This window comes from Bufo bufo, chromosome 4, assembly GCF_905171765.1.
Source record: "Bufo bufo chromosome 4, aBufBuf1.1, whole genome shotgun sequence".
Taxonomy (NCBI): Eukaryota; Metazoa; Chordata; class Amphibia; order Anura; family Bufonidae; genus Bufo; species Bufo bufo.
The window spans coordinates 6,895,353-6,921,110 of NC_053392.1; the positions used below are offsets into that span (position 1 = coordinate 6,895,353).

Here is a 25,758-nt window from a genome sequence, read left to right on the forward strand (position 1 = left end):
GCGCTCAGATGCCGTGGCCAGGATTGACCACGGCATGTGATGGGTTAAATGCCGGTTGCGGATATTAGCCGCGGGTGTCTGCTATAAGAAACAGACGGCCACCTGCAGCTACCGCGCCCGCTCCTCTCATTAGCAGGCGTCATCTTTAAAGACCCGCCCCACGCCGTACTATTATGTCGCTGGTCGGAAAAGGGTTAAAGGGCTCATGCACAAAACATACTTTTGGTCTGCATCTGTTCAGCAGTTTTTGTGGGTCGGATGCGGACCCATTCACTTCAGTGGGGCTGTAACAGATGCGGACAGCACACCATGTGTGTCCACATCCGTATGTCCGTTCCGTGGCCCTGCAAAAAAAATAGAACACATCCTACAACACAGATGGTTTAGATGTATGGGAACTGAAAAAGTTAAATGATGTGGGGGAGGGGGGATTCAGAAGAGAAAATGACTGAACGAGAGGCGTACTGAAATCTAGATATCCAGAAGGATGGAATGACGGATAACATCCCACTATTGCTAATAGTGATGAGCGAAAGCTGCGGATCCTAGAACCGAAGTCGCTTCCCTCAAAACTTCGGATTAATGCTGTATGGTGATCTGTCTCCTTACAGCATTAAAATGTACGGCCTCCGATGAGGAGAAGTCTCGCAAGAGTTCATGGAATAACTGCGGCATTTGAAGTGGAAAACGACTTTAAAACTTGGATCCGAACTCTGCTTAAGATCCGAGGTAGCAGTCAGAACCATAGGAGCACAGTGTAATTGTACTAGACTCCAATGCATACATGCCCCAACATGAGCCCTCGCACAGCTCCGTGCATATAATTGTATTATAAATGAATCATAAATAAGGGTAAGAATATGCTGATTCAAAAAGAAAAAAAGTTTTTTTCCCAAAATGTTTCATTCCCCCCCCAGTATTAAAACTATACACATTTGATATCATAATCGAAGTGACAGGTCAGTTTTACCTCATAGGAAATGCTGTAAAAACAAAAGCCATAAAACTTTGGCGGAATTATTTTTTTAATTTCCACCCCATTTGGAACTTTTTCCCCACTTTCCCACTATATTTTATGCAACCATAAATGGTGCCAGTAAAAAGTACAACTAAATCTCGCATACGGCTATGTGAATGGATAAATAAAAAAGTTATGGCTTTGGGAAAGCTGGGAGTAAAAAACTAAAATGGAAAACTGCCAGAACATTAAAGGGTTAATGTCCCAGGATTGGGGGGGGGAGGGGTGTCACTGAGGGCAGACCAGAATCTGGGACGTCACTGAAACATGTTAGCTTATGTTCTGATTAGCTTTTTTGCACCCTGACTTCGGAACGCATTCTGTGTCATACTCCAGGCTGAATCGATCATCTAGTAGATGATTTATCCGCACACTGTAGCAAGAAAAAGTGACCTCCTTCCTCCTGTCACAATTTCCTTGCACAAATTCGCTCCATTGATGTAGACTAAATCTGCAAGTAGATCCTCAATATGCAAACTGCAGAAACTCAGGAGACGTTCGAGAGTCAGCCTTAAATACATAGCAGAAAAAGGAAAAGGTGTATTCCTCACATTCCTGATGGATCCACTTCTGACTGGCACAATTTTTTTTATTTTATATTGTATGTGTCTCTCCAGCCTAAGGCCAGATTCACATGAGTTTATTACGGCCATATTATCCATCTGTATTATGCAAATGTGTCACGACCACAGGTTCAGCTGACATCAACTCACAGCATCATAGATACAGTACATGTGCACGTAACATAGATGGATATGTCTGTATATACAGTTGCAAGAAAAAGTATGTGAACCCTTTGGAATGATAGGGATTTCTGCACAAATTGGTCATAAAATGTGATTTGATCTTCATTTAAGTCACAACAATAGACAATCACAGTCTGCTTAAACTAATAACACACAAAGAATTACATTTTACCATGTTTTTATTGAACACACCATGTAAATATTCACAGTGCAGGTGGAAAAAGTATGTGAACCCATAGACTAATGACTAGTGTTGAGCGAACTTCTGTTTTAAGTTCGGCGTCTAAAGTTCGGCTTTCGGTTAGCGGAGAATCCCGATATGGATTCCGAATTCCGTGGTAGCGGAATCAATAATCGGCCATTATTGATTCCGCTACCACGGACCACAACGGAATTCGGAATCCATATCGGGATTTTCCGCTAACCGGAAGCCGAACTTTAGACGCCGAACTTAAAACAGAAGTTCGCTCAACACTACTAATGACATCTCCAAGAGCTAATTGGAGTGAGGTGTCAGCCAACTGGAGTCCAATCAATGAGATGAGATTGGAGGTGTTGGTTACAGCTGCCCTACCCTATAAAAAAAAAAAAACACCAGTTCTGGGTTTGCTTTTCACAAGAAGCATTGCCTGATGTGAATGATGCCTCGCACAAAAGAGCTCTCAGAAGACCTACGATTAAGAATTGTTGACTTGCATAAAGCTGGAAAGGGTTATAAAAGTATCTCCAAAAGCCTTGCTGTTCATCAGTCCACGGTAAGACAAATTGTCTATAAATGGGGAAAGTTCAGCACTGCTGCTACTCTCCCTAGGAGTGGCCGTCCTGTAAAGATGACTGCAAGAGCACAGTGCAGACTGCTCAATGAGGTCTCTGGCATATGCCAACATCCCTGTTAGCAAATCTACAATACGTAAAACACTAAACAAGAATGGATTTCATGGAAGGAAGCCACTGCTGTCCAAAAAAAAAAACCCATTGCTGCACGTTTACAGTTTGCACAAGAGCACCTGGATGTTCCACAGCAGTACTGGCAAAATATTCTGTGGAAAGATGAAACCAAAGTTGAGTTGTTTGGAAGAAACACACAACACCATGTGGGGAGAAAAATAGGCACAGCACACCAACATCAAAACCTCATCCCAACTGTGAAGTATGGTGGTGGGGGCATCATGGTTTGGGGCTGCTTGCTGCGTCAGGGCCTGGACGGATTGCTATCATAGAAGGAAAAATGTATTCCCAAGTTTATCAAAACATTTTGCAGGAGAACTTAAGGCCATCTGTCCACTACATGAAGCTAAACAGAAGATGGGTGTTGCAACAGGACAAAGATCCAAAGCATAGAAGTAAAACAACAACAGAATGGCTTAAACAGAAGAAAATACGCCTTCTGGAGTGGCCCAGTCAGAGTACTGACCTCAACCCGATTGAGATGCTGTGGCATGACCTCAAGAAAGTGATTCACACCAGACATCCCAAGAATATTGCCGAACTGAAACAGTTCTGTAAAGAGGAATGGTCAAGAATTACTCCTGACCGTTGTGCACGTCTGATCTGCAACTACAGGAAACGTTTGTTTGAAGTTATTGCTGCCAAAGGAGTTTCAACCAGTTATTTAATCCAAGGGTTCAAATACTTTTTCCACCTGCACTGTGAATGTTTACATGGTGTGTTCAATAAAGACATGGTAACATTTAATTCTCTGTGTGTTAGTTTAAGCAGACTGTGATTGTCTATTGTTGTGACTTAGATGAAGATCAGATCACATTTTATGACCAATTTGTGCAGAAATCCATATCATTCCAAAGGCATCACACTCTTTTTTTTTTGCAACTGTATGTGAATTCGGCCTCATTGGAATGTGATACATTTATCAAATTGTTTTAACCAAAAAATCATAAAATGTATTATTAATCTTAACAGAAAATCCCTGTGAGAAGCCTGACGGAAACATCATGTTATCTCTAGATTGTAAAGAAGATGAAGATACCATGCAGCGCTCTTCAGGAGAAAACTTAATTACCTGTAATGTACATCCAGAACTTCACAGTGCATCAAATAATTCCCCCAAGAATGAGGAACTTTCTAATGACCAATCACAGATTATTAACCCAAGTCCAAATCTATCATATAATCATCCTAAACATGAGGAATCTTCTCCTGACCAATCACAGATTATTACCCCAAATATAGGGCAGAAACGGGGTAAAAGGTTTCAGTGTGGGGAACGTGAAAAACATTTCAGATATAAGTCAGAGCTTTCTGTAAACAAAAGTAGTTATACAGGAGAGAAGCCGCATTCATGTTCAGAATGTGGGAAATGCTTTACTCGGAAACAAAGCCTTGATCTACATAAGAAAATTCACACAGGAGAGAAGCCATATTCATGTTCAGAGTGTGGTAAATGCTTTATACAGAAATCACAACTTGATGGACATAAACTAATTCACACAGGAGAGAAGCCGTATTCATGTTCAGAATGTGGGAAATGCTTTTTCCAGAAAGCAAGTCTTGATCTACATAAGAAAATTCACACAGGAGAGAAGCCATATTCATGTTCAGAATGTGGGAAATGCTTTAAGACGAAATCAAAACTTGATGAACATAAAAGAATTCACACAGGAGAGAAGCCATATTCATGTTCAGAATGTGGGAAATGCTTTAGCCAGAAAGCAAGCCTTGATAAACATAAGAGAATTCACACAGGAGAGAAGCCGTATTCATGTTCAGAATGTGGGAAATGCTTTATCCAGAAAGCAAGCCTTGATCTACATAAGATAATTCACACAGGAGAGAAGCCATATTCATGTTCAGAATGTGGGAAATGCTTTAAGATTAAATCAAAACTTGATCAACATAAAAGAATTCACACAGGAGAGAAGCCATATTCATGTTCAGAATGTGGGAAATGCTTCAATAAGAAATCAAGCCTTGATGAACATAAAAGAATTCACACAGGAGAGAAGCCATATCCATGTTCAGAATGTGGGAGATGCTTTATGCGGAAAGCACACCTTGATGGACATAAAAAAATTCACACAGGAGAGAAGCCATATTCATGTTCAGAGTGTGGTAAATGTTTTACATATAAGTCATATCTTGTTAAACATCAGAGAATTCACACAGGAGAGAAGCCATTTTCATGTTCAGAATGTGGGAAATGCTTTATTCAGAATTCAATCCTTAATGTACATAAAAGAATTCACACAGGAGAGAAGCCATATTCATGTTCAGAGTGTGGTAAATGTTTTATAGATAAATTACGTCTGGTTCGACATCAGAGAATTCACACAGGAGAGAAGCCATATTCATGTTCATAATGTGGGAAATGCTTTGTCAAAAAATCAAGTTTTAATCAACATAAGAGAATCCACACAGAGAAGACATGTTGATGTTTTGTTTAAGAATAATGTTTTATAAAGAAATTAGTCTTTCAAACTTGCAGACTTGTGTGTTCATTTTACCTCATTGTGCCAATATTCTATGTGAGTGAGCAACAGAAGTCCTACTCTCAAGTCGCTGCTACAAAACCTTTTGTTTGTTTTATTTCTTTTTTACTTCATTCCAATATAAAATGGTGGTACCTCATGAGGGACGCTGAAACAGACATCGTTCACACCTCCTCCCATTCACGCGACGTTTCGGGAGAAAACGCCTCCTTACTCATGCGTGCAGGTGGAGGTGGGATTTTTATAGCACCAACAGCTGATAAATATATACAAACCATATAGTTTTATACAAGATGCATTGCTATAAATAACCCTAACACATGAAAGTGATCAATCATATAAATGCACTAAAGCTACAAATTTCATTTAACCCTTTAGGTATTAAAGACTGGAGTTTCACTATCCAAAATGTGTCCCTTTGTAACAATCTCCTACTGTTATCCTCCCCATGGACTCCACTTTTTACCACCTCCAGAACCTGACACCTGATGGGCCCGATCATAAAAATGTCGAGCAACCGTAGTTTCACCTTGTTTTTTCACCTCCACTGTTTCCATCTTACTCTGCCTTCTGAGTTCCTTCCTAATGCTGGACATATGCTCATTGATTCTGATCCTTATAGACCGAGATGTTTGCCCAACATATATCTTACCACATGGGCATTTCAAGCAGTGAAATTCAAAAAATACCCAGCTTTTTTTATTAAAAAAATCTGTTCTTACCAGTTTAATCTCTGTTTTGTCCCCTATCAATTTGGGGCACTGTGCGTTCACCGTGCAATGTACTGTGCTACCCGATATGAGTGGTATTTTAAGTAGTACTATTCCTATCAGTTTAATCCCTGTTACGTCCCTTATCAGGGGCCGATTTATGGAATAGATTTTAGGAACCGGGAGATGGAAAAAGATGCTTGGTTGGCCCTCTTACTTCCAATTTGGGGCACTGCGCGTGCGCCGTGCAATGTACTGTGCTACCCGATATGAGTGGTATGTTAAGTAGTACTATTCCTATCAGTATATTCCCTGTTACGTCCCCTATCAGGGGACGTGTATGGAATAGAGTTTAGACAACCGCAAAGAGTTGTCAATAGTTGACACACTCATGACATAAATTTTATTCCTCTATGCGTCAATCTTGGTGTAGTGATGACTGTGCTCGTGTGCACGTTTGGGAGATTGCAGTCGATGGCGTTTTTTCAAAGCCTATGGTCGTGCTGAGGTAGTTCAGTGACAGTTAAGTGACCCACAAAACAATGATTCTGCAATGTGGGCCCATTGTTGGCCTAGTAGGCTTTAATGATCACCTTAGATGATCACAAAGAAAATTAATGTTTTTTCTATGAAAATTATCCAGCCGATCGCTTTTGGTCTGTTCACAATGAAGCAACGACCTTATCATCTGGAGTGTGCCAACATTGCCATTGCCAACACACGCATAGAGGTGATCACTTCATTGTGATACGCAAGCCCCTTCACCACAACAAGGTAACGATCACGAAGGGGAATTGACACATGTATGTGCCTTTTTTTTTTGTTTTGTTTTTGCAGCCACAGTGCAGCACCAGAGGCCAGAAAAATTAGGCATGTACACATGCCTGAAAAATTAGGTATTGTTGCAGCCGCTCCTGTAGCAGCGGCCGGAAAAATTTGATGTTTTCCAGGCAGAAAGTGCACTAAAACATTGCGGCTTGAACCCTAGCTGGTGGGGGAGAAGTCCCGCAAGTCATTCGGCACGCAGAGATTAAATACAGCAGCGTGTGGACCATTTTATAGCCCAAGGCATCTCATCAGGCCTTTTTTTAGTCAAATGCATCCCCCACTGTCAGTCCCTTCGGGATCCATGCCTCATTCATCTTAATAAAGGTGTGGTAATCTAGACTTTTTTGACCTATGCGACTTCTCTTCTCAGTGACCATACCTCCTGCTGCGCTGAAGGTCCTTTCTGACAGGACATTTGAAGCGGGGCAGGCCAGAAGTTCTATCGCAAATTGGCATAGCTCAGGCCACAGGTCAAGCCTGCACACCCAGTAGTCAAGGGGTTTATCGCTCCTCAGAGTGTCGATATCTGCAGTTAAGGCGAGGTAGTCTGCTACCTGTTGGTCGAGTTATTCTCTGAGGGTGGACCCCGAAGGGCTGTGGCGATGCGTAGGACTTAAAAAGCTCTGCATGTCCTCCATCAACAACACGTCTGTAAAGCGTCCTGTCCTTGCCGGCGTGGTCGTGGTAGGAGGAGGATTACTTTCACCTCTTCCCCTGTTAGATTCCCGTTGTGCTGTGACATCACTCTTATACGCTGTGTAAAGCATACTTTTTAACTTGTTTTGGAACTGCTGCATCCTTTCCGACTTCCGTTAATTCGGTAACATTTCAGGCACTTTCTGCTTATACCGGGGGTCTAGTAGCGTGGCCACCCAGTACAGGTCGTTCTCCTTCAGCCTTTTTATATGAGGGTCCCTCAACAGGCATGACAGCATGAAAGACCCCATTTGCACAAGGTTGGATGCCGAGCTACTCATGTCCCGTTCCTCGTCCTCACTGATCTCATTAAAGATCTGTTCTTCCCCCCCAGCCACGTACAACACCACGGGTAGCAGATAGGTGACAACGAGCACCCTGGGATGCCTTCTATGGTTGGTCTTCCTCCTCCTCAAAGCCACATTCCTCCTCTGACTCCTCTTCCTCAGACTCCTCTTCCAGCGTTGCCACAGGTCCAGCAAGCGATGCCGATAAGGCTGTTTCTGGTGGTGATGGTGACCACAACTCTTCCTCTTCACGCTCATCTACGGCCTGATCTAGCACTCTTCGCACGCTCCAGTAAGAAAACAAATGGGATGATGTCGCTGATGGTGCCTTCGGTGCGACTGACTAGGTTTGTCACCTCCTCAAAAGGATGCATGAGCCTACAGGCATTGCGCATGAGCGTCCAGTAACGTGGCAAAAAAATACCCAGCTCTGCAGAGGCGGTCATACAAATACTCGTTGATGGCTTTTTCTTGTTGGATCAGGCGGTCGAACATTAGGAGTGTTGAATTCCAACGTGTCGGGCTGTCTCAAATCAAGCGCCTTACTGGCATGTTGTTTCGCCGCTGAATATCTGAAAAGTGCACCATGGCCGTGTAGGAACACCTGAAATGGCCACACACCTTCCTGGCCTGCTTGAGGACGTCCTGTAAGCCTGGGTACACAAAGCGTTGCGTGCACAAAGCATTGTACGATCAGATTCAACACATGTGCCATGCACGGCACATGTGTCAACTTGCCCAAATTCAATGCCGCCAACAAATTGCTTCCGTTGTCACACACCACTTTGCCGATCTCCAGTTGGTGCGGACAGGAGTGCGTTCAGGGCGGACAGGAGTGCTGGTCCGGTGTGACTCTCTGCTTTCAGGCAAGTCAACCCCAAGACGGCGTGACACTGTCGTATCCGGGATGTGGAATAGCCCCTGGGGAGCTGGGGGGGTGCAGTTGATGTGGAGCAAGACGCAGCAGCAGAAGAGGACTCAGCCGAGGAGGTTAGCGAAGAGGATGGAGTAGGAGGAGTAGAGGAGGTGGCAGCAGGCCTGCTTGCAAGTCATGGCGGTGTCACCAACTCCTCTGCAGAGCCACGCATTCCATGCTTGGCAGCCATCAGCAGTTTTACCCAATGCGCAGTGTACGTGATATACCTGCCCTGACCGTGCTTTGCAGACCAGGTATCAGTGGTCAGATGGACCCTTGCCCCAACACTGTGTGCCAGACATGCCATGACTTCCTTTTCCACAATAGAGTACAGGTTGAGGATTGCCTCTTGTGAAAAAAATATTTGGCCGGGTACCTTCCACTGCGGTGTCCCAATAGCTACAAATTTTTTGAAGGCCTCAGACTCCACCAGCTTGTATGGTAAAAGCTGGCGGGCTAAGAGTTCCGACAAGCCAGCTGTCAGACGCCGGGCAAGGGGGTGACTCTGTGAAATTGGCTTCTTACGCTCAAACATTTCCTTGACAGACACCTGACTGTGGGCAGATGAGCAGGAACTGCTGAAGGTGAGAGGCGGAGTGGCGGATGGTTGAGAGAGGGCAAGGAGGACAGCAGTGGTTGACGTGGCTGAAGATGCTGGACCAGGAGGAGGATGGTGGCTTTGAGTTTGTGTGCTGCTTGTACTCATCATGTGTTGATCCCATAAGTGTTTGTGATGTGAGATCATGTGCCTTCGCAAAGCAGTTGTACCTAGGTGGGTGTTGGACTTCCCACGACTCTGTTTCTTTTGGCACAGGTTGCAAATGGCATCGCTGTTATCAGAGGCAGACACACAAAGAAAATGCCACACTGCTGCAATGACTGCATTTTGGTGGTGGCAACAGCATGCGTTGATTGGCGTGCTGTCTGGCTGACCCCGGGTGCCGATACATGCTGTCTGACTGTGCCACTAGCTCCTTGCGACGACCTCCCCCTGCTTCCAACTCGTCTCCTCCTCCTCTCTGTCTCCCCATCTGAACTTTCCCCCTGTTCTTCTTCTCTTCGAGCGGGCACCCACGTGACATCCATGGACACATCGTCATCATCAACCGCTTCACTTGTATCTGACAACTCAGCAAAAGAAGGAGCAGCGGATACAACATCATCATCATCACACCATACGTCCATGTGTGTAATGCTGCCTGACTGAGACAGATCCCTGTTATCTACATCCTCTGGCAATAATGGTTGCGCATCACTCATTTCTTCCAACTGATGTGTAAATAATTCCTCTGACAGATCAAGTGAAGCAGCTGTGCTGCTAATGTTGGTGGTGGCGGCAGGCGGGCGAGTGGTAACTTGAGAGGTGCCCGAAGCTGAGCTGGAGGAGGATGGTACGTCAAGGTTCCAAGCGGAAGCTGTAGAAGATTGGGTGTCCTGTGCTAGCCAGTCAACTATGTCCTCAGAACTTTTCGCGTTCAGGGTACGTGGCCTCTGAACACTGGGCATTATTCTAGGGCCAAATGAAATCACAGCACCACGACCAAGACTGCCTCTGCCTGTCATATTTTTTTTGATTAGTTGTACTATGCGTGCAAGCTACTGTGACACCAGATATGACTGGTGGCACTGGCAGTAGTGGGCTCAGTACACACTGTGGGCCTGACACACGCTTGCAGGCAACTGCAATTATATTACAGTGAAAAAATTATTTTACTGTTTTAAATGCAAGCTACTGTGACACCAGATATGAGTGGTGGCACTGGGCACTGGCAGTAGTGGGCACAGTACACACTGTGGGCCTGACACACGCTTGCAGGCAACTGCAATTATATTACAGTGAAAAAATTGTTTTACTGTTTTAAATGAAAGCTACTGTGACACCAGATATGAGTGGTGGCACTGGCAGTAGTGGGCACAGTACACGCTGTGGGCCTGACACACACGCTTGCAGGCAACTGCAATTATATTACAGAGAAAAAAAAAAAAACAGACTGATGTACTAGCCCTAAAAAGGGCTTTTTGGGGTGCCGTCAGGACGCTGTCCTTACAGCAGATCAGATGAGTCTTTGAGGACTGGAGTGGACACAGAACACTGGCCTACCTAACGATTTCCCTATTAAATCAGCAGCAGCTGCACTGTCCCTGCTCTCACTAACACTGCAGCTTCTGAATGAATCTAAGATGAATGCTGTCCTTGCTTTCTGATAGGAGGTGGGAGGGTCTGGGAGGGAGGGTATGCTGCTGATTGGCTGGAATGTGTCTGCTGACTGTGAGGTACAGGGTCAAAGTTTGCTCAATGATGACGTACAGGGGGCGGACCGAACATTGCATATGTTCGCCCGCCGCGGCGAACGCAAACAAGCGATGTTCGCCGGGAACTGTTCGGCGGCGAATAGTTCGGGACATCTCTATTTATCAATAGATTATTCCTCTATAGTGTAAAACTGAATATAAAAGCTGTGTTGGTATATACGATGTGATAGCTTCACTGATATAGCACAAACGTATGAAATAAACACGCATAAGGAGTCTTCACGACTCAGCAGTCTGAAAAATATTTGCAAAAGACCTATTTTAATCCTAAAGCACCCGGATCTTTTGGTGGCTTGGAGAGTTTATACAGATGTGTTAAAAAAAACACCTTATAAAGAGAGCGACTATAGCCGCGTGGTTAAACAACCAAGATGCGTACACGCTGCATAAACCCGCGAGAAAAAATGTTGTGAGAATAAGGTCATAGTGTCGTCCATCGCCTTGCAATGGCAAAGCGACCTGTGTGATATGTCAAGCTACACCAAAGAAAATGACGGCATAAAATATATTTTAACCGTGATTGACGTATTATCAAAATATGCGTGGTGTGTTCCCCTGAAAGATAAGACAGGCTCCTCTGTAGCGAAAGCCTTTGAATTGATTTTCAAGAATGATCACCGTGTACCTAAAAAGCTACAGACGGATCAGGGTCGGGAATTTATGAACAGTGCTCTGAAGCATCTTTGTAAAGAGCGCAATATCCACCATTTCTTTACTACAAACACAGTGAAAGACGCTTTTGTTACGATTTAACAGAACGTTAAAAACAAAAATGTGGAAATTTTTAAATAGATGCAATACATTTTGATATATAGATGTTCTAAATAATTTTTTATACAGCTATAACTATATATGCCACAATACAATCCTGTGCAGACCTGTTGACGTAACAAAAAACAATTCTTTAAGAATATTTAGGATCGTTTATGGCAAATGCATGAGTCTTAAACCATCAAGACCTACTTAAAAAATTGGTGACCATGTCAGAATTACTCAGTATAAAGGGACTTCGCTAAAGGGTATGAACAGTATTACACGGAGGAAATTTTCATAGTCTCGGGCGTTAACACAAGATTTCAAAAACCTATGTATAGACTTGTTGATTTGGGTAATGATCTAATAGCAGGTTAATTTTACAAAGAAGAGTTACAGAAAGTCCCAGCAGTTGCTGAACGTGTGTACAGAATAGAAAAGATACTGAGAAAAAGACGCGTGAGGGGTGAAACTCATTTTTTCGTAAAGTGGCGTACTTAACCCTGCAAAATTCAATAGCTGGATCAGTGAAAAGCAACTGACTTCTCTATAAGCCATGGAATCTGGGTCCTTTTATATAACGCAGATATTGAATTTTACACTGAAAATTCAATATCTGTTTATACAACAAAAGTCGCAAAAGCCATTCATTTGTCAGGTCCTTATGCTGTCGCTATGACCGAAATCCAGTATCCGTATAGCTGGTATACCGTTGGATCGTAAGAAGGTACCTTCTTTTTTGGGAAAAAAGGTGTAACGTTAAACTGAATACTGCATCAAATCAGTTTTTTATTCTACTATAGCAGATGTTGTAAAATCTATTAATGAGGTCCTTGAAAACTTTTGAGCGAGCCCTTTAGATTGAAATATGATCCCATAAAGGTCTGTTTATACACCGGAATCACAGACACACATTTTTATGCCTGGTGAAAAGCTTGGGCCTATTTTAGGAATACACAGCTATGTTGAAGACTCTATCGAAAACAATCAGATCGAGGGGAGCGTCATGTATGCAGACATATATTCTGGTTTTTATACGCTATTCAGCATTCGCTCGTTGGAAATTTGTACGCTCAACATTTAAAAACTGTTGAAATTACCGGTAGAAATGAGATTGTCACCCTAAAGTATATGCGACCCGACTATATCCTGGTATCCAATCATAATTTCAATACAATTTCAATAGCCATCCAAACGGACCAATCTCAACCTGTTAAATTCAGGTACGGTAAAACCATCATGAGATTACATTTCAGACCAGGCAAGGAGGTGACACGCTAAAAATGCTGTCCCAGAGACTGAACGGCGATCCCGGTGTGTATGCCCGTTACTACGTTAATCAGGCAGGTTTCGGGTTAGAGGGATTCCGTGGTGATGAATACATGTACGGATCTGGCCTTGTTTAGAGGACTTTTTAGGAGAGCAGTCCCTCTTTTCAGGAAGGGTATTGAGCTTGTGAAACCGCATGTAAAATCTGCAGCCAGAAATATCGCTAAATATACCGTCACGAGTATATCAACTGCTGCGATGGATAAATTAATCCAACCCCCAGCAGATCAGAAAGGCTCAGGCCTTGTTTATGTTGTGAAAAAAACCACTAAAAGAAAATCACACTCGGGTTCATCGTTTCCGCCCGTGCTCAAGAATAAAACACCGCCACGTAAAAGACGGAGACGTCAGAAAGTTGTTAGACGATCTGGAGACGACATCTTTTCGTGAAATACCATGGCCTTCATACACGAAGGTTCTGTGGAATGTACCAAATCGGAGCTAGATATTTTTGATTTACCCCTGACGCAGACGAGTATTGAAAACTCGCTCTTTGTAGAAGTCCAGCCCATAGCCGCCTTGGCCGACAAAGCCCCTTTGGAGTTCTTCATTTCAGTGGCAAATATTATTACGACCTGAACAACACACTCTTGTATATCAATTGTCGTATTGTGAAGTTGGATAATTCCGCTATTCCCGTGGATGCCTGTGTTGGTTTGATTTGATTATCCAATCGCCACGCTTTTTTGTCAGATGGACTTGACACTCGGCGACACTTATTTCACGCTCAGATAATTTGTATAGTTACAGAGCGTACATAGAGACTATTTTAAATTACAGTCCGCAAGCGTTGTCGTCGCAGTTTACGGCTGGCATGTTCTGTAAAGACACAGCAGGTTATCATCAAGAACGCTTGGCGGTAACAATTCAGGTTTTAACAAAAAGGTTAGGGCCACAGCCCATTCTAGGCCTGTAGAGCTTTTGGGGTTAGGGTTTTTGGTGATATATTTAATCAACCGAAACTTATACTGAACGAACTGGACCTGAAAATTAAACTGACCAGAAATAAAGATGCTTTTTGCCTGATGCCTGATCATACAATCGTAATCCGCTATGCTTCCACCACTATGATGTGAATCAGGCATCACTGCACCTGGACAGCCAACAGATATCCGCAAGGCCATTTCAACCGAAATTTGAGACTGACTCGGCTGTCAGGGAGTACGCGTTGCTTCTCCATATATCGGGAAAACAGAAGAGTTATAGTAGATTAGCCATACACAGAGATGAATTTATGAATGGATACACATTTTTTGCATTTGATTTGTCACCAGATCAAGAACCAGGCAGACATTTCTCGCTCATTAAACCTGGGAATCCTAGAGCGGAGGTGCGCTTTGCACAGTAAATATGATAGTTTACTCTATAAATACAAATATAGTGGAAATTAATAATAGAAGGGAGATAGTTTGCGACTTTTAACTAAGCCGCCTTGCAAGTTTGAGAAATGAATAATCGCCGCCCTGCGAGCTTGAGAAATTAATCTACAACTTATGATTCTGGCTAAATCTGATCTGTATATGAGGTTCCTATTCACAGGAGTATTTCCGAGCGACTTTCTTCCGGACGAGCCAGTACTACAGAGGCCTGCTGCATACATCGTGAATACAGATGATTCCCATAAACAGGGCAGTCACTGGGTGTTAATTATACTGTATGATAAGGACTCTATATTCTTTGACTCTTATGGGTTATCACCGACTTTTGAAATGTAACGTATTTTTCGCCCTGTAAGAGTCACCGGCCCATAAAACGCACCTAGGTTTTAGAGGGTGAAAATAGGAAAAAAATATTTTTGACAAAAGGTGTGTCAAAACTTTTTATAAAATAACAGACCAATATTTTTACACTGTAAACATTAACAGTAGTAACCAGCAACATTAATAACCATCATTATTGACCTAAATGTCCAGGGACAGTACTCCTCTATTCATCAGGGAACCCCAAAAACTCCTCATTACTACTGTCCAGGTTAATTACACTCTGTGGCTCAGTATCACTAGTATTGCTGCCTTCAGATTCGTCGTACAGCATATTGTCTTCAGTGCCATCCAAGGCATTGCTAATGCCACACTTTTTAAAGGATCTGATGACGATTTTATTGTTGACTGCCTGCCATGATGTTTTCACCCACTCACAGACTTGGGTGATGGTGGGCCTCTTCATCCGTCCAGTGGGAGTCAGGTCATGGTTCCCAGCTGCCATCCACTTGTTCCATTCCTCCCTCATGAACACTTTAAATGGCTTATTAATGGAAATGTCTAGAGGTTGTAGCTGGCTGGTAATCCCCCCAGGAATTACCGCTAGATGGGTGTTCACTTCCTTAAATCTTGTTTTTGTGGTTTCGCTGATATGTGCCCTAAACTGGTCAAGCACTAGTAGGGCAGGTTTCTTCAGAAGTCCTCCAGTGCGTTTGGACCACACCTTTTCGATCCATACTTTCATGCCATTTTCGTCTATCCACCCTTTGTTGTGAACATGGACAATCACTCCTCGTGGGATCACCTCTTTTGGCATGCTCTTCCTTTTAAAAATCAGCATTGGTGGCAGCTTGGTGCCATCTGCGCAGCAGGACAAGACAACCGTGTAATGCGTTTTCTCGTGTCCTGAGGTCTTCACAGTTGCGGTTTTTGCGCTTTTCACATCGACGGTCCTATTCGATTGAACATTGAAGGTTAACAGGACTTCATCCATGTTCTCAATCTGGCCTATTTCATAGCCATGTTTCTTTCTTGAATCCAGCACAAATTTATGAAAAGAAAGAATCTTGGACTCATATTCTTTGGGCATTTTTTGTGCAATTCTTGTTTTGGTGCGCATAGCAAGGCCACATCTTCTCATGAATCTGTAGCACCATGATGCCGATCCAGTGAAGTCGTCAATGCCTTTCTCTGCAGCAAGACATTCCTGTGACATGTATCCACTCTTCATGTCCATGTCTAGCTGTGGCCACTTTGCAGCACACCCACGAAGAGTGTGTTTACTTTTCTCCACTTTCTCCAACCGATCCTCTTGTTTCCTCCATGCACGAATCATCTTTTCAGTTGGAGGCGGCCCAAAATGTCTCTCCGCTGCCCTGTTTCCATGCTCTTTGGCGTACTTTATCATCCCTAGTTTAAAAGGAATTTTATACGAAAGCCTTTTCTGCTTTGACATCATTCAGAAATGTACAGTATGCAGCAGGAGACTACCGTAATTTTCTGCAATAGAATACAGTAATGGAAGAACTGTTAGCACTACAATTATGGGGGTACTGTAGCTAAGAACATCAGTGGATGACAATGTTATGGGGGAATCTGCTGCTGACATAAGTTTATGTGGGGGGATATGCTGCTAACATACGGTACTTATTGGGAAAGGGGGGAATCCAGCGGCACTTTAAGGCATCATGCAGACATCCATGGAGCATGGTCCGTGAAATCCCGTCCTGCTTAGTGCACGAAGGGCACGGCGTCATAGCAACCAATGATGCCATGCGCATCGTGCACTCAGGACTTCAGGCTGGGATATCACGGACAGTGCTCCTGTCTGCATGACGCCTTAATAAGGGGGTCACTTTATATGGGGGGGGTCACTTTATTAGGAGTGGGGTCACTTTATTAGGAGGGGGGCTGTCAAGATCGGTGTTTAGCACATTTCCTTCCCCCCACTTCACATTTAAAATGCTACTGGCTGCATGCAGAGCTGTGCCCTGCCAGAAGGACATCCCTAAGGACCCCACTGCTATTGTGCTAAAATGAAACAAATAAACAAATAGTATACATATCAGGTATTGCCACGGTTTTATAGAACCTGCTCTATAAAAATATCACATGAGCTAACCCCTCAGGTGAACACCATAAAAAAATCTATAAAACTGTGGCAAAAAAAGCCATTTTTTTGTCACCCTTACATCACAAAAAGTGTAATACCAAGCAATCAAAAAGTCAAATGCACCCTAAAATAGTACCAATCAAACCATCCTCTCATACCAAAAAAAATTAGCCCCTACATAAGACAGTCACCCAAAAAATAAAAATAAAACTATGGCTTTCAATATAAGAAGAAACAAAAAAAAAATAATTTTTATGCTTTATTATGTAAAACTGAAACAACAACCAAAAAAAGTCATATTTGGTATTGTCGCATCCGTAACAACCTGCCCTATAAAAATAGCACATGATCTACCTGTCAGATGAACATTGTAAATAACAAAAATAAAAACGGTGCCAAACAGTTATTTTTTGTTACCTTGCCTCACAAAAAGTGTAATATAGAGCAACCAAAAATCATAAGTACCCTAAAATAGTACATCAAAACTGCCACCAGACTTCGGTTCCGGCGTCGTCATGAGCGGACACACGGTGTAGAGCTCTGCGATTCCTAGCTCTAATTACCAATTGCTCCCTGACATACCGGCCTTGTTACAGTGCAGGGTCTGGGCACACCGACGATCACTTCCAACCCCGTACTTTATAGACCGGTTTCTGGTCAGTATGGGCAGCAAAACGAAGCAGAAGGGGCAGCAAAAGACAACGAAGGCTACCGCTGAGACACGCAGCATGGCGGATCCCGCTCCCCTGTTCGCACCAGTCAAGTCTCCTCATTCACCACCAGAGGATGGATCGATGAATGGTGAGGATATGAATTCAGAGACCACAGTAGACTACAAAAGGTTCCCACTGGAAGTGGCAGCCAGAATATTACCAGACCTACAAGAGTCACTGTCATCCACAGTATCTGAATCGCTGTCACAGCTTCAACGGGAGCTTACAGAACATGGCTGAAGAATAACCACATCAGAAGGTAGGATAAGTTCCCTAGAAGATAGCTATCTACAACTCCAGACTACACATGCAAAGCTATTACAGGATAACAAGAGACTGGGGGGAAAAAATCGATGACTTGGAGAATCGTTCCCTGAATTCATACCCATGCAAGATCTCCTGACCATATGTGAAAAAGAGCTACCAGCGGCACTCAATATACCCACAGTTTGCAAAGTGGAAAGAGCCACAGAATAGGCCCGCACAAATGACCCCACAACAAGATGTAAAGGCATCTGCACTTCATCCTGCACTGCATCAGAGACCAAGGCAAGTCATTATGTGAAACTTCCATTCTTAGAGCCTACAAATGGCGCAAGTCCCCTCTGGAGATAAGAGGGTATCGGATGCTTTTATTTGAGGATTTCTCTGCAGAGGTGACCAGAAGAAGAAGATAATTTTCCTCTATCTGCTCAGAGCTATATCGCTCACAAACCAAATTCACATTGCTATATCCTGCAACCCTGAAAGTTTTTGACGATGCCGGTCATCTACTCTATTCCATGATCTGCAAAAGGCAAAGCAAGCTCTACAAGATGGCGTAATCTGCTGCTCAAGCCTTACGGATACAGATCATAAGAGACGTAGACTCCAACAAGGAAGGGGGAACAACAGACCGAATCGGCTGGTGATGGAGAACGACAGGATCAGATAGAAAAGAAGAAAAAATCTGCATCTCAAGCAAATACTTAAACTTTCATCGCGCTAAACCTGGTGTAGTATAAGGGGGGTCCAGAATATTGCCTGGTGGGATAGGTACTAAAAGGGAGGTCAAAGAGAAAAAAATTGGGGGGATTAGAGGAAGAAAACAGCAAAATGGGGGAAAAGATAAATAAAAAAAAAGGGGGGGGGGAATCTAAATAACAATAAGTTCAAAAGTATAGCTTTTTGAAATGCCTTTTTGCCAAGTACACAAGAGAGCGGGTTAGTCAGGAGCACTGTAGATATGTGTGTTCTTGGGAAAGGATAGGAACTCATGTCGGAAAAAAAAGTGATGTCCGAATCATATATCTTTTACAATGTTATAGGATGTTAATCAAATTTTTAGTTCAATGTATTTGTTGAAATGTTATAAGGGGGAGTTATATATCTCGTTTTAAACATATGCTTAAAATCGGTAGAAAAGCTTGTAGGTCAGCCACTATGCATCACAACATGGTACCATGACAAGGTCATTTCATGGAATGTCAAGGGACTAAGTCCCACATAAGAGATTAATGAGTGCTGAAACACCTCAAACGCCTGAAAGCAGACATAGCCTTGCCCCAAGAAACACACCTACTGAGTCAGATTTTTTTCGAATGCAGAAATTGTGGGTGGGTGAAATTCAGGGCTCATCTTCTGTGGGTTCCAAAGGAGGGGTGTTGATACTATTACATAAGAAATTAATACACAAGGTGAAATCAATCACACAGGACCAGCAGGGAGGCTGATACATTTGATCCTCGAATCTCCATCAGAGACTCTAAGCATTTATAATGTATATGGGCCAAACTACACTAACACTGGCTTCTTTGGAGACCTGAGAGACAGGATACACACAGACTCAGTTTCATTACAAATAATAGCGAAGATATGAATGCAGTGATGTCCATGAAAAAGATAGGCGTAGCAACACAAGCAGACAAATATTACCTAGATCCAAAGATAAAGTATTGATGAAACTGTCGGTAGAAACAGGTTTACGAGATGTATGGCGTAGCTTCATCCTTAGCCAGAATACTAGCGCCCTTGGTTGGAAACACACAACATCACATACAGAACTCTCAGGATTTCACCACCAAAATCCAGAACTTGGTATTGGGCACAGAAGAAACAAATGGTCTCTATGATGTTACATCCCTCTTCACCTGCATACCCACTACAGAGGCAATTGAAACAGTCAGGAAACAGTTGCTACTAGACAACACCTTAGGCTGCAGAACAGAACTTAGCCCAGACAAGAGTGCACCTTACTGGACCTTTGTCTGAGTACCACCTACTTCAAAGCATAAGGACAGGTTCTACAAGCAAAAACATGTCTGTGCTATGGGATCGCCAAGTCTCACCTATTGTAGCGAACCTGTATATGGAGGAAGTAGAAAGGAAAGCCCTGACCACTTTTCATGGGAATTACACCGAGTCATCGGTTCAGATATGTGGATAACACTTGGGTTAAATTCATAAACAAGAGTTACAGGCCTTCACCGACCACATCAACTCAGTGGATCATAACATCAAATTCACGCGGGAAGATATGCAGAACAACAAACTGGCATTTCTGGACTGTCTTATAACAGTGGAAGAGGGAAGGAAGCTGGGAATAGAGGTCTATCGAAACCAACACACACAGACCAGTACCTGCTATTTGATTCCCACCATCCTCTAGACCACAAACTGGGAGTCATCCAGACTCTACACCACCAGGCAGAGAAAATCCCACCAGCACAGAGGCCAAGGCGAAGGATTTCAAAACACCTCAGAGGGGCACTTAAAACTTGTGGGTATCCAGATTGGGCCTTTGTCAAAACAGAAGGAAGGAGAAGAAAGAGCACCAAGCTACCAGTGAGGGCAAGAAGCATGACAGACGCAACGAATATGGTTATCTCCTATGGTTGCTGGGGTGTCTGAGAAACTCAAAAGGATTTTTAATAAACTTCACATCCCTGTCTGCTTTAAACCCAGCAAGACACTGAGGCAACAACTGGTTCACCCAAAAGACCCAACGCCTAAATACAAGATGGACAACATTGTGTACGCAGTCAGTGCAATGAGGAATGCTCAGAACTGTATATCGGCGAAACAAAAACAACAACTACATCAGCGTATGGCTCAGCATAGAAGAGCCAAAACCTCTGGTCAAGATTCAGCCGTGTACTTACATCTAAAAGAAACAGGTCACACCTTTGAAGACAGTCAAGTACGTGTTTTGGATAAGGAGGCCGATTGGTACAAACGAGGTGTGAAGGAAGCCATCTACGTAATGGAGAAGCCAAGCTTGAATAGAGGCGGGGGGTTAGACATCTATTGTCTGCCACATACAATGCCTGTCTTGCTGTCTTGACACCCTTATTCTGGGAGGTCATTATCACCTACTGACTCCAATTAGGATTAATGGAATCAACACCTTTGACCCATGCTGGGTATAATGACCTCTGACCCCATGCTGGGTATAATTACCAGATGTTGATTCAGTTACATATTTAATCCCAGAGAATTATTGTACAGTCACTCAGAATTGAGAAAGCTCGTTGGAAGAACGAGTGAAACGTTTTCAAGAAATCTACAGTAAGTCCAGTTGCTTCATTTATTATTTACGGTTTCACCTGGAAGGTCGAGAATTCACTCATTTCTCGGTAGCACACAATTCATGGTCATGACTTGATTACTTTTTAGTAAATGAGAAAGTTCTTCAGAGAACTATAGGTATAAACATAGGGGACTTGGTCATATCTGACCATGCTCTAGTGATCCTGGAAATCGCTAATAGTATTCCGAAAGGGTCAGATTTCCTGTGGAGATTCCAATCAGATCTAGCTATGAATCAAAACTTTGCAGAAATGTTAAACCATTGGTGGTTGGAATATGGGGAGACAAATGACCAGAGTAATGACCCTCAGTTTTTTGGGAGAGCAGGGAAGGCTGTGTTGAGAGGGAAAATACTAGCATACACAAGAAACCTAAGAAAAAAGACTCACGAAACTAACAGCTTTAACTAATACTCTCAGAGACGCCTATACATACTTTACACTTCATCCCTCACCACATACTAAACAAAAATGGATCGATTCAAAAACAGAATATGATGAATGGATCAGACGGAAAGAGGAGATAGATGGAACAAAAAGGGAAGCTCAATTATTCAAATTTGGAAATAAGTCAGGCAGACTTCTAGCTAACCTAGCAAAAGGGTCCAAACCACCTTCGCTGATATCATCACTCAAAAACACACAGGGAATTACATGCCATCAACCAGTAGAAATAATGCAGATTTTGAGAGACTTTTATGAAAAGGTGTACAATATGATATTGAAGGGTCAACCCATACCACCGGACTGTCACGGATGGTGTACAGGAAACAAGACAATGCAATACAATTAATGACTCACTGGATCCACAACTAAGGAACAAAAGGGAGACCCCTGCATGAGACCTGCCACTCTCCCTAATTGCTCAGCCTATGCGAACACCCCAAAGGTGGATGGGCGCATATCCACGTACCTCGGCTATCTAATACCTGAAGACCCTACAATAGTGAGGGGACACGACCACCGGCTCCCTACACTAGACACGGAGGAAGTCAGGGTCACCTGAAAATCCAGCAGACAGAAAATCACAAATAAAGGAACAGCACTTATCTTGCAGAGGACTGGGAAATAGAAACAGCATGCACACACACTCCAGGAAGTTGTATAAGCCGCACACTACTGCATTATGGGAGGAACTTAAAGGGAAGCAATCAGTCCAACTGCATGACAGCTGAGATAGACTAACGAGATGAGGAACTTAACCAAAACAAAGAAACTCACGGAGGAGGATCTGGAAAGCTCCTGTCAGAGCTTCTCAGCTGTCTGGTTGTGACACGGACATGAACACAGCATACATTAAAGTCCTCCCTAAAGCAGGTAGAGATAATACCCTGGCATCCTCCTATCGCCCGATCTCTTTGATGGATAACGACATGAAATATCTCTCAAAGATAATGGCAGACAGATTATCTCTCTTTTTACCCAAATTGATATCAAGTCATCAAACGGGATTCATACAAGGTAGATCAGCTGTTTATAATATTCGCAAGGTTTTGACAATACTAGATGAGATAAACATAAACCCACGTCTGTGCCCTAGTCCTGCACTCCCTGATGCTGAAAAAGCATTCGATAACGTAAACTGGTTATGGATCAATGAAGTACTAGATGTCATGGGATTTCAGGGCCAATTTAGAAAATATATCAACTCCCTTTACAGCTCCCCAATGGCAAGAATTTCCATCCCTGGTTTCATTTCCCGTCCTTTCAGTCTACAAAAGGGCACCAGACAGGGCTGCTCCCTCTGACCTTTATTATTTAACATAGCGCTAGAACCTCTTTCAAGGGCAATTACCTGTCAAACAAGATTACAGGTATCCAGATAGGAAAACTCTCCCTCAAACAGGCCTTTTTTGCAGATGATTTACTACTTTTTCTAGCAAAACCACAGGACGATTTGCAGGCGGTTTTTGATCTTCTTTCTCAGTTTGGGGAAATGTCCCGTTTTAAAGTCAACACGACAGAATGTGAAATATTAGATTTGTCACCTCTACATTCCTTACACAAACGCCAGCTTCAAGACACGCAAGTCACCATAGCTCCAAAGTATATCAAATACTTAGGGATAAAAATAGGGAAAACACCAGAATCACTATATACCTTAAATTATCCCCCATTATTTGCGAAAATTATAGCTGAACTCAAATCTTGGTCAAACTTACCTGTCTCATTCATGGGTAGATGTCACCTAGTGAAAATGATGAGCTTTGGCAAAATACTATATCCCATGTAAACCCTCCCTATATTACTGAAGCATAAAGATGTAAAAACACTTACATGGGCATTCTGCTCTTTTATATGGAGATCCAAGAGAAGCAGAATTGCTCTACATACATTAACCAGACATAAAAATGAAGGTGGTGTCGGGTTCCCAGATATCAGACAATATAATGTGGCAAGTCTGGTAAGACATTGCCTAGACTGGATAAATAGGTCTTCATTCTTTTCAGTGACACCAATTGAAGCTTAAATGCTGTTCTGCACACTAAGTACTCGCACCTACCTCATACAATTAAACACAGTGTACTACTTTGAGATATGATAGCTACGTGGAAGGTATTTAGGAAGAAGTTTGATCTTCCTTTCATGATATCCCAAAAAAATGACATTATGGAATCACCCAGAATTTCAGGCGTCTTTACTAAACAAACAATTTCTCCACTGGCCAGAGAGAGGTATAACGGAGGTTAGCCATATGTGGAACTTAATAGAAAAAAGATGGTATACATTTCAGGAACTACAACAAGTATATCAGATTCCGACAGAACATTTTCTGGCCTATCACCAGACTAGGGCTTTTCTTAGCAACAGAGTACTAGATCTATCCAAGTGTTAAACACAACTTAGCGTCTATATATATCGACATGAGGGATATAGATACCAGAAAAGGAGAAGGATCTCTATTCAAAACATGGCTTAGGGATTTCTCTGATTTAGATCTTCCAGAACAACTATTAAAGGGGTGGAATATAGTGCGGAAAAGTGTGAAAAGTGAAATATGGAGAGAGTCACAATTTAAGATAATCCATAGGGCCATATATGGTTTCCGACTTCCCCCAGAACAGGCAGACATTAATGGAGATAGAATCACACAGTGTCCCAAATGCAAAACGCCAAACACCGATATCACCCACGGCCTTTGGTCTTGTCAGAGGGTAAACATTTTCTGGCAATCTCTCATAACCGAGATAGATAAATGTAGCAAATTCAAAATTCCAATGGATCCGGAGATCTTACTCTTTCATATGAATAGATCCACTGATACAGACAAGATCCCGGAAACATTTCATGTCATGATCTTGGCAGCAAAAAGATGCCTCCTAACTTATTGGCTTCAGACGGATCTGCCTACGATCATGAATGTTATACAGCAAACATCCAAATGAATGAAAATGGAACGTCTTGGAGCAGAAAAAATACAGTTCTAAATTAACAGCAAAGTTTTTGGGGAAATGGAAAACATATATGTTGGCCTTTTTTAATCAGGTGGAAATATCGGAAACCATTAGACCCTTCATATATACTAAATGGTACAATAAACTAGATATATCAGACCCATGGTATAAAATACATACAAAATATTAACACGTTGTCACGGATGGTGTTGAAGAAAGCTGGAACTTATAAATACACATCCGACTGGCTTGATCCCAAACTAAGGAGCATATGGGTGAGCCCTATAAAGACCCCTAGAGCTCTCCCTGACTGCTATGCCCATGCAAAGGTCTTTATGGTAGACGATTGCATGCCCACGTACCTAATACTGTATGACACCTGAAAACCCTATAATAGTGAGGGGACACGACCATCGGCTCCCTGCACTTAATACGGACGGAGTCAGGGTCACCTAGAATAAAGCCAGCAAGGAAACACAAATAAAAGAAAAAGACTTATCTGAGGAATCAGCAGTAGCAGCCTCCAGCAGTGAACAACTCATCCAGGAAGTAGAAGTATAAACCGCAAAGTGAGGCAGTATGGGAGGGAATATAAAGGGAGACAATTAGTGTAAATAGTCAAAAGTAAAAGTACTGGGCACTCTCACTCTATGTGAAACCATATGATTTATTGACATAAAAACAGTAACATATACTAATATATTTGTATTAAGACGTACTATAATCAAAAACTGGAGATATTTAAAATAATAAAAACACTAAAAAAATCTATCCTAATACATAATTAATATATTCCCAATATCACATATAACAATATAAATATTCTGAGGTATAATAAAATAAGGTTCCGTGTAAACTAATGTACCATCCGTTTGAGTGCTACTTGTAACTAGTGTCCTCTGTGGATCCTATACATCTCAGTGTTCGCGTCTCCTCTGAAATACAGTGGTAATACAGTCTTGTATAATGAGTCCCAGTAAATGTTTAAGCGGCGTCCCTCTATACTCACTGTTCAGCGGCGTCCCGCTGAGTTCTTTCTATCGACAGATTTCCTCTGTTGGTGTTGCGGTTTAATGTACTGCTGTAGCAAAAACTTTGGTAGATGCCTCTGCCGTCACCCTTGGTCGCTCTAGATGCCGCTCCGTTATCACTAGGAACCAGTGTCTTACGAGCCTCTATTCACCTTCTCCCACGCCAGTGTAAGTTTGCACGTGTAAGATCTCTTGTAT

At 42.7% G+C, this 25,758-nt stretch overlaps 1 protein-coding gene and 1 pseudogene across 1 annotated transcript in view; both read left to right on the top strand.

Annotated features, from left to right (window-relative positions):
• LOC120998324 (aspartic and glutamic acid-rich protein-like) overlaps positions 1-25,758 on the top strand; it is a 2,513,920-nt gene that overhangs the window by 320,657 nt on the left and 2,167,505 nt on the right. The window lies entirely within an intron of this gene.
• LOC120998309 overlaps positions 1-25,758 on the top strand; it is a 150,897-nt pseudogene that overhangs the window by 22,204 nt on the left and 102,935 nt on the right.